This window comes from Ixodes scapularis, unplaced genomic scaffold (assembly GCF_016920785.2).
Source record: "Ixodes scapularis isolate PalLabHiFi unplaced genomic scaffold, ASM1692078v2 PGA_scaffold4__175_contigs__length_147842914, whole genome shotgun sequence".
Classification (NCBI taxonomy): domain Eukaryota; kingdom Metazoa; phylum Arthropoda; class Arachnida; order Ixodida; family Ixodidae; genus Ixodes; species Ixodes scapularis.
In genome coordinates this window covers 66,629,983-66,640,027 of record NW_024609879.1, presented here as the reverse complement: position 1 = coordinate 66,640,027, position 10,045 = coordinate 66,629,983, and the positions used below count along the sequence as shown (strand labels likewise).

The 10,045-nt window shown below is 46.4% G+C and overlaps 1 pseudogene; it reads left to right on the top strand.

Annotated features, from left to right (window-relative positions):
• The first annotated feature begins 3,984 nt into the window (after positions 1-3,984).
• Positions 3,985-5,794, top strand: LOC121047729 (annotated as a pseudogene).
• Positions 5,795-10,045: the final 4,251 nt, after the last annotated feature.

Genomic DNA, 10,045 nt, shown 5'->3' with positions numbered 1-10,045 from the left:
TTTACGTCCTTTGTCGACTCGTTGTGACCTGCTCTTCTTTGTTACGGGTTACGTGTGGAGTCTGTCGGTTTTGGTTTTAAGGAGCCTTTTGGTTTTTGTTTTAAGGAGCATCTGTTATGCCCGACGCGCCACCACCGCGCAGTGACGTAACAGAGATGAGTTCATGTATAGGCGAATATGTCGCCGAAATTATGTTTTGGCTATACACGAACCAACGAACTCATCTCTGTTACGTCACGGCGCGGTGGTCGCGCGTCGGGCGCACTTCCGGTCTGGGGCTGAAGGCGGAAGTCCCTATGTGAGACGTGTATTCTGGCGTTGTATTAAAAAAAACCTGACAAAAACATGCCTTCTCGTCAAAACGCCGCGACTGGGGCTGCACCAAAAGAGTCGAGAAAGGTTTGAAGATCAGTTTTCATGTGCTCGGTTCGTCCGAGAACGTGGATATGTGCCGTGAAAATGGAAAACCAGTCGCCGTCGCACCACGATTGCTTGGGCGGGAAGCAGTTTGGGTTAGATTCACGGATACTTGTTGTCATCAGATTTATTTGTTTTGTTCCGTCATGAAAGCGGTAATACCGGCAAGTTGTTGGGACCGCCTGCATGCGGACGTTCAGTGCGTCTTCAAGATCGAACGGCCGTCTGATCGCTCGAACTGTCGTCTGCTCTTTCAAACGCTTCTGCTCGTCGTCTGCCCTTTTAGACGACACCGGCCCGTGGACCAAATGTTGGCCCGGTACTTGCGATAAGAAGTGAGTGCAGCCCTCAAAATACTTAAGTTTGAAAATTTGTAAGCAGGCTCGATGTAAACAGTGGATACAAGGAGATGTTGATTGTTGTTACCAGTGACCATCAACGACTTGTTATGCCTCATTCACTTGGTCCGATTCTGCTTGCGATTTTGAGTATCGATGTTGAACATCTCAGCTATGGTTCGCGCTGTTGTAACCCGAGCGACATCATGACTGAAAATTGCGACCGAAATTTCATCATGCGAATCAGGCTTTCGCGTACCCTCTGCGGCGTTCACGCGGAATGAATCGCCGCATGTCACATTATTCACGCGAATTTTTGTGGCGTAGCAAGCCTCAGTAATTTTGCTGAGGCTGCTCAAGTAGTTAGGCATTGCCCAGGAAGACGTAGAATCAACAATTCCAACGCAGAAAAGTGCAGGGGGCTCACACCACCGCCGACAACAACGCAATTCAATAGTTTGTTTATCGGCGACGCAGCGAGCTTCTTGCCCACACCCCATCGCGCATGCGCGGTGCCGGTGGCGTCGGCTACGAGCGCTCCAGTTTGTTTGTAAACATGAGTTGGTGTATAAAATATAGTGGAAAAGTGATGTGAAATGAGGTGCCACTGAGCACCACGTTTTACATGCTCACGTCACGTCATGTGAGTATAACGTTAGAAAAATCATTTTTAAGTCAGATACTTTAGACCTTGTCATTCGCAGTTTTCTCCGTAGGTAGCAGCCGCCTGCATTACTGGTGTTCTCGCGGAAAGTGGCGCACTAGCTCCCAATCAATCGCACAGCGTGCCATCCTGACTGAAAGCAATGCCAAGAGGTGAAACTTGAAGACCCGGTCCTCTAATAAAACGCTTCGTAGAGATTCCCGCTTCAAGAACTTGCGTCCCATCAAGCTTCCGAGTCTATTATATTCGCGAACACCGCCCCGTCGGACTTTAGCAAATGATTGACTCTTTGTCCAACAAATGTTTAGTCGAACTGTGGTAAAGTTTGAAGGTGGGCCAGTCGGTGCTGACACGTGTGACGTCACTGCTCCTCGCGCATACGCAGCACGGCTCGCGAGAAGCCACGCGAAACTGCTCAACCTCGGCCAGTGTAGACTACGCTACAAAATAAACTCCGAAAGACACGCTCCGATTCTATTCAAAAATGAACTTCGAAAACACAGAACGCTACCTTTAATACGAGTCTATGCGCAGCCAAACCCCTTTTTCACGAGCGGTGCTTGCGGAGTAGCTCACCGACGTGCAGTTAAGAACGCCAGAACCGGGCTAACTGTGATGCCGGACTTGACAGCGTCGATTTCCGTCTTCTCTGGCTCGTCGTCGGCAGCGGGCGCCATGAGAGGAAGTGCGCGGGACCCGGTATCACACTGACAAGTGGTGACTTGGAGCAGCTCTTGTAGCAGGGAAAAACGGGTTTTGGAGCAAATTCCCACTTTTGGAGCAGACAATTTTGACCTTTCATGTCAGAAAATTTTATACAATGTCTTCGAAAGTTAGCCTTTGGAAAAACCTGCAGTTGCTGAAATGTTGGGAGACTAAAGTGTTATACCTACAGGGGACCTGGCCTCTACAGATATTTATTTATTTATTGAGCAATCACATGCCGGAAATTTTGTGGATGTCTCAATTAACCTATTAGGAGTATCGATGGTGTCTACGGTCTGTGTTTGATGTAAAAAGATTTTTTTGGGTACTTTGTAGGGTTTGACGTAACTGTCGCGAGTTTGACATTAACTGTTGAATGTGTCTCACACTGCCCTCACTTATATTTAACCTGCTGCTGTTCGTAGAGTGGCTAAGCTGAGCACATAGCTACACTAACCGATCACGAGTAACGCTAGCTATTCATTGCAATCGATATGAGCACCATTCACACAAAAACCAGTAACTCTTCGTTAGGCATGCGCAAATAATAGATTTAGGGTTCAAAGCAAATTCTAAGTGAATAGTAGTTTTTGCCGAATATTTCTGAATTGAATATTGAAGAGTTGTTGCGCCTTTTTCCATGCCTTTTACTACTTTTACACCATGCCTAAACAAAAATTCAGCTGAACTCGCAAAGGTTGTTCCTAAGCTCCTTATTGCCAACTCATGAGCTTTGTTAAATTTAATCTAGCAATATTTATAGACTGAAGCCTCAGAAAGTTCAGTACCTACATTGGGATGGAAAGGAAATGACAGATTTGACATAAAATTAGACCTATAAACAAGCTCAGCCATACCAAATTGAGGGGATTTATAAATCTCTTGCTATATGAAAATATTTTCTTTGCTTCTGAACTAAAAAAAAAAAATAATGAACACAGGTTTTTAGAACATCACTGCCTGACATATTATACCTTGGCATAATAGCCACAGTTAAATTTTGAAGATGTCATTGCCATGTAATATCAACAATCCTTAAGTTTCCCGTTTTTTTGTGTGTGTTTTTTTAGTACACCAGGTGTGCGTGCATCATGCTAGTTGAAGGTGTGCTTCGCCACGCGCGGCTGCGCTGCGAGTTGAAAGATCGCTGTGTCCGCTCTGCGGGTAATGCTTCTCCGCAGTGCACCTGTGCTCGTGGAGAAGCGCACTCAAGGGGGTTAACCCGCCGCAATCAACACTTCGAAAAGTGAAACTCTTGCATTTGTGACGGCTTAAAGCTCAGCTAGTTGGTTCATGCTTGTTAAAATGCCAGCTGAATGTTTGAAGGATACACACACAGAGGTGAACGAAAAGGGAGACACACCCAGCGGTATGTCTGCCCTTCAAACATTCAGTAGGCATTTTAACAAGAATGAATATTGGAGTTCATTTGGAGGCAAATATCAAATAATGTATTATTGAAAACTACTATTAGAAAACTAGATTATTCGCACAGCCCTACTCTTCGCACAAAGTATGTAAGCATCAAAAAAGAAAACTCTACTTTCTTCATTTTCAGTGGCATCGCCAACAATGGCACATGCCAGACACTTTCAGTTTCTTTTTCGGGAACAGCACCCTTTTGGCGCAGACATGGCGCAAATTGTGCACAAATAGTCTTTGGAGCAGCATGTAGCAGGTTATTCGTTCTGGTGCAGTTTGGCGCAATTGGCGCAGTAGCTCAACCGCTGCACACATCAACAAGGTGGCGGCACAGGCTGGGCGGAGCGATGGAAATACGCTTGCTTGCTATTGCGTCATTGAAGGTGAGTAGGATGACCCGAGTGGAATTGAGCAACAGGTAAACCTGGTTGAAACGGGCAGAAGAACTACAGATGGTGTTCCTCAATGACGACAAGAGCCCCCGTGCATTCTATGAGTGGATGCTCCGGCGGACACAGGGACTAAAGTAAGCTTGTCGCTGATTACTTTTCGACAAGAGCTACCCCTGCTCGAAGTGTGACGTCAAGGAAATGATTTCACAATGGCCCCATCTTATAATTGCAGGACCTCAGGACCTGCAGCTTCAAGCACTGACTTCCGCAACGACTTTTGGGAAATTTTGTGAAAGCTTACTGCTTTTCTTCTTGTAATCACTCGCTGCAGAAGAAGCAGACCACAAAAAAAAAAAAAAGAAACTATGGAGAAGAAGCTCCTAGAAAAAACTTCACCAGGAGCTAAAAGGTCAAAGGGTATGTAAAAAAAACCTTTTTGTTAGGAAGTGTTTGTTTTATTCAGAGCATATCAGTATTCATATGATATTGCCATTTTGGTGATTGGTTAGATATATTTTTCTCAGTCATCAACGTTTTTTCAAGTATACTAGTCATTTATTCATCCAGGCCAAATACAAGCTGTTCAGATTACTAAGGTAACTGAAGACTAGACTTACTGGTTCAGTAACTTCTGCGCTGTAAGGGCAGATGACATATGATGTTCTTTTCCTCAGCATCAGAAAAAGTCACTGGACAACAGGAATGCAACTTTGCAGGTTTGTCAGAGGTCACTTCCGGAGAGCAGTTGCTTTGGATTGCCAATGTTATACTTTGTTGAACAACTCTGATAATCTATCATAACTGCATGCTAAGGTAAACAATTTAAAAAAAACATATGTGCCACAAGAAGCACTCCCACTTTTATGCGCCCTGCTCCCTCAGTATAGTATATAGTATCCTCCTTTCATGTGGTAAAAGCTATGTTGGACAGACTGGACGGTGTGTGAACGACCGGCTACGAGAGCACAATCTCTCTAAAGTCTACGGTGGGGGGCCATCTACCCCTACACTGTCAATCCTGTAATTGTATGCCATCCTTAGCGAAAACCAAGATAATAGGCAGGTACCGAGAAAAACACACCAGATTTTTGAAGCCTTTACTATCCTAAGCATGGACGAGTGATGTGTTAGCTTTCCCTCTGTTTCATTAACAGAGGAGGAAATTGCCTTCTTAAAATCTTTTTCGTGTGGGTAATTTTATGTGTCCCCCTCGAGCCCTCGGGCCTGTGGTGCCTCGTGCCTGTGTGGCCAACACTCGAGCGATTCCGCGTTCTGTACCCCTCTCTTTTCCTCTTTCGTTAATATATGAGTTGCAAGTGTGCACTTGTCTGTCGTCTACGTGTTCCTCGTCTCTGTCCCTGTCCTTGTGTGCACAGCTGTAAATATGTTCAATTACTGGTTATGTTTGCTGCTTATAGTTCGGTGCATCTTGTGGGGACCCTGAGGATGCTGCATCACAAGCTCAAGGGCCTGTCGCTGTACCTGCCCTGGTCACTGCTCAAGAGGCCGAAGCTAGGTCCAAGGAAGCCCGGGTAAAGGAGGCCAAGGCCAGGGCCGGTGAGACCAGGCCTGGCGAGGCCGAGACTGGGGTTGAAGCCGGGGCCGACAGGGCAGAAGCCAAGGCCAATGAGGCCGAAGCCAGGGCCAACGAGGCCAAAGCCAGGGCCAATGAAGCCGAAGCCAGGGCCAACGAGGCCAAAGCCAGGGCCAATGAAGCCGAAGCCAGGGCCAACAAGGCCAAAGTCAATATGGAGCAGGTTGAGACCAGGACGGAGGGGGCAGCTGAGGCCACGATGTGGGGACGCTGATGCCAGGGCAGCCAAGGCCAGAGCAGAGGAGGCCGAGACCAGGGTGGAGGAGGCCGAGGCGAAAGTCGTCGAAGGAAAAGCCCAAATGACATTCATGATCGAGGATCTGCTTCCGGTTTTGGAACGTATGACTGAATTAAAAAATATCTGGAAACTCCCAGGTCATATCAGTCCTTTTATGACTGCTAGAGTGCAATATTCACAATTGTTGTGATTACTGTAAGGCCGAGGAGCACCACCTGTTGTTACTGCAATAGGGTGAAACACAGAAAAGTTTCTAAAAGGCACTAGCTGCCTCAGCTTTGCAAAATTCAGGTGTGTTGTGCATGTTAGTGCTATGTGCACATTTCATTGTTTTTAGCATGATGTTGACCCCTTAAAAGGAATGCAAACCGAAAATTCAATTCCAATTATTTATCATGGTAATAACACTATTGCTGGTGTGTTTCTGAAAAGACACAATTTAAAAGAAGAGCGCAGGAAAAACTAAATTAAACGCGAAAACAAGTATTTACTCGCTACATCTGGTGAGCGCTCTCTTCGTGATGTCACGGTATCGTCCTAATCTTCACGTCCTTCCTCCCCCCGACAAGGTGCACCAAAATGATGCCTTCCCAGGGAGAGGGGGCGAAGGTTAGAAGGAGCATGATATGATGACGTCAGGAAGAGTGAGATTCGTTTCCATGCTGCATTGCGTGCGCTGGCCGCTCTCAAAGGTTGGCCTCCAGCTTCGCTCTATAGCAACCCTTCTTTTTAAAAAATATAGCCATTTATTTCAGATATTGTTGTAATGCGAAATTATGGGGTTGGCATCGTCATGTAAAGCACTCCTGTTGCCCTTGTGTAAGAACTTTATATTTCGGTTTACCATTCCTTTCATTCTTTACTGCTGGTTGTCACGAAATCGCGAGATACCAAAAGATTGCGCCCTGTGCCATAACAGTTTCCGCAGGCGCAAATGCTGGCTGTCGCAAACTTGCGACAAACACTTTATAAAACAGCAAAGCGAGTGTGTGCTTTTGTCTCGAAAAGAATGCAAGCTGCTTCAGAAAATTCTACTGGCCATAGCACGTGCAGAACTAAATCAAGGCACTAGTCCAATCTTTTCTATCAAAATTTTTATATTTTTCAAGATGTGCCAAAATAATAATTATATTTCTTTTTTCATAGTTGCAAAAAGTTTTGCTTTAAATGCTTTTTCTTTCTTTTACTTCGACGTGCCCATATTCCGTTTCACCTTACGTCCGAGCACAGCGGATGCTACGAGCCGTCAGAGCCAATCCAAGGCCGTGCGAGTGTAGTGACTTTGGAGAGCAAGCACAGCAACGTGCAGAGAGTGTATTACGAGCCTCGTACACAGAGTGGGATTGGCTAGGGTAGCTCGTAGCGGCCTCTGCATCTGGACGCAAGATGAAAAAGAGTATAACTTATTTGTCCAGGCCTAACTGCCTGCTGTCGCAAATCCGCGACATAACCAGATTTTTTTTATTAGAAGTTCATTTGCACCAAAAATAACTTTAATAATCAATTACATATACATGTTTACAGGTATGTCCTCTGGGCACCACCATCTTCCTAGGTAGAGAGCGCGTCAGCTGCGCCATAATCCTATTACGATGCCTTCAGAAGGCTTTGTAGGCGGATTATGGCGCGGCCCATAAAGCACCTAAGTGCACCCCAGCAAGCAAGATGGCGGTGCCCGGAGGCCATACTTGCAAACATGTATACAAAGCAAAAAATAAAGTTCAAAACATTTTTTTAATGGATACATTTCTTTAATTTCTTGCGTTACAGGGTCAACGAGCTGCTTCACATCCCGAAATGAGTACTACTGCTGCTACCATTTTCCGTCATTCCATAAGTTTTTTTTTCATTTAAACTGAATGTAGATACAAGAAAGACTTTTTAGAAATCAAGGTAGGCGATATCTGCGACAATGAAGCACTAAACTGCAGCGCGAGAGCCGACCCTGCTTGGGTTTGGAGGCCTGCAGTCCCTATGTTGACTCACAGTGTCAACTTTTATGTCTCAATTAGCTTTTCTGCCTAAAGGAATAGCATGTTCATCGCTCTTTAAGGTTGCAGCTGTACATAGGTGAAATGAGGCTGCTCAAGGTATGATATGGAGTGGCAGCAGCAATCTTTCTCAATTTGGGAGCTGCCTGTGAAGCGGCATGTTGACAATGAGTGCCCGTGTCAAAAGCAGTGAAATATGCATAAAAACAATAAATGTGCACCAGAAGTGCAACGATTGAAAGAAGCAGGCTACCCGCAGATTTGTATAATTCAAGCCGCCGAAAGCCTGTTAAAAAAAGTTCAGAGGTGTAAACAAACCCGTCCGTGAGAGGTTCAATGTGAGACCAGCTGTGGTACCATACTTACTCTCAGTGTCAAACAAAAAAAGCCAGTCAGCGCTACCGCATTCCTGTGGTGTTCTCGGCACCCAAAGGGATGGCTCGGCTCTGTCATAGAGTCAACAGCCCTGAGCAGCCGTCTGAGCCTCGCAGCATAAAACACAAGGATAAAAGTGCTGAGTGTGCCTTGGGCGTTGCGTATCAGATACCACTATTGTGAGGTGCAGCGTATGTTGGCCAGACGGGCAGGTTTGTGAATGACCGCGCCCGTGAGCTCAGCTGCCACGCGAGCTAGCCCATCTGGCCACCTCACCATTCACTGCAGTAGATGCCCCTGTTCCCCGGTGTTGCATGATGTTAAGATTCTTGCAAGATACAATGACAAGATAAGCAGAGCACTGCATGAGGCATATGAAATTTGGGCAAAAGGAAAAGAGTGTAAGTGAGGCATCAATCACCCTATTAAACAAAAATGCTTTACGCCGAAATGATGATAACTAGGCTGGCCAATGGGGCCTACATAGTAAATGTTCTTTCCAAATAAAAAAAAGTGGAAGCCGTTTACAAATCCCTGTAACGCCGAATTGGAGCGCAGCTCTTGAGGAGGAGGAGTGAAGGGTACTGAGGGGAGGGTAGACCCCTCCCCCTTCTCCTCCTCCTCCCCTCATTCTTTAATATGCTCCGGGGGGGGTGTCACGTGACTTCGGGGAGGGGATCACGTGACCTCGGGGAGGCGTGACCTGGGGTGACCTCAAGGCCACGTGACCCCCACGTGACCTTGGGGGTCACGTGACCTGGAGGGGTCATGTGACCTCAGAGGGGTCACGTGACCTGGGGGTCACGTGGGGTCACGTGACCTTGAGATGACCTTGGAAGGGGTCACGTGACCTTGGGGTCACGTGACCTTGGGGAGGCGACCACGTGACCTCGGGGGTCACGTGACCTCAGAGGGGTCACGTGACTTGGGGGTCACGTGACCTTCAAAGGGTCACGTGGGGTCATGTTGGGGTCATGTGACCTTGAGATGACCTTGGAAGGGGTCACGTGACCTCGAGGGGTCACGTGACCTTCAGGGGGTCACGTGACCTTGAGATGACCTTGGGAGGGGTCACGTGACCTTGGGGGGTCACGTGACCTTGGGATGACCTTGGTTACGCCGACGGCGACGCCGCTCAAGCCGGGAACGGGCCCCTAAGAGCTGCGCTCTAAAAACAGTTGCAAGTGCACCTTGTGTTGTCTACCTTCGTCTTAGTCCTTGTTGTTTTCAGCACCTTTAAACCTCTAATACAATGAACCAACTGGCCCAATTCACCACTTTACTGTTAGCTAGCTCTGTTCATCCAAGCACTTCTTTACCAACAACATATCGCAGCCATTTATGCATATGCAATCAACTAAAAAGCATTCAGATGGATGTAATCACCATATTTGGTACTATATTTATGTTTCAGATATCCTTTAGAAAAATCTTTGTTCCTGAGGCGAGACTCAAACACGTCTACTCAAAGCAGCCATCCATATAACCTAGCGGTCATGATGTTTGGGACGGAGGCCCTCACAAACTGCTGCCTGACTGGCTCTGCGATGAAGGGGAGGCTTCCCGAAGAGGGAGTTAGAGACCTGATAGATGAGTAAAACTGCCGTAAAGAAGAAATGGCAAGGCACTATTGCAATAAAACTTAACTCGAGCAAACACTAATTGGACTTGTGCCTCGGTGCTCATGGATGTTTTTTTTTTGTTTTTTTGTTAATGTTCAGGTATTTGTCTTACTTATGTGTCATAACGTCTGTGCTACACCTCCAGTTTTCAATAATATGCCCCAGCTTTAGCATACTTTAATTTTTCCCCAGATTAAAAATCACTCTCATGTTCTTCACTCTCATGTTCTGTTAAAATTCACTCTCCGCCTAAACTTGATCGCTGCATCAGCGATCAAACTTAACGA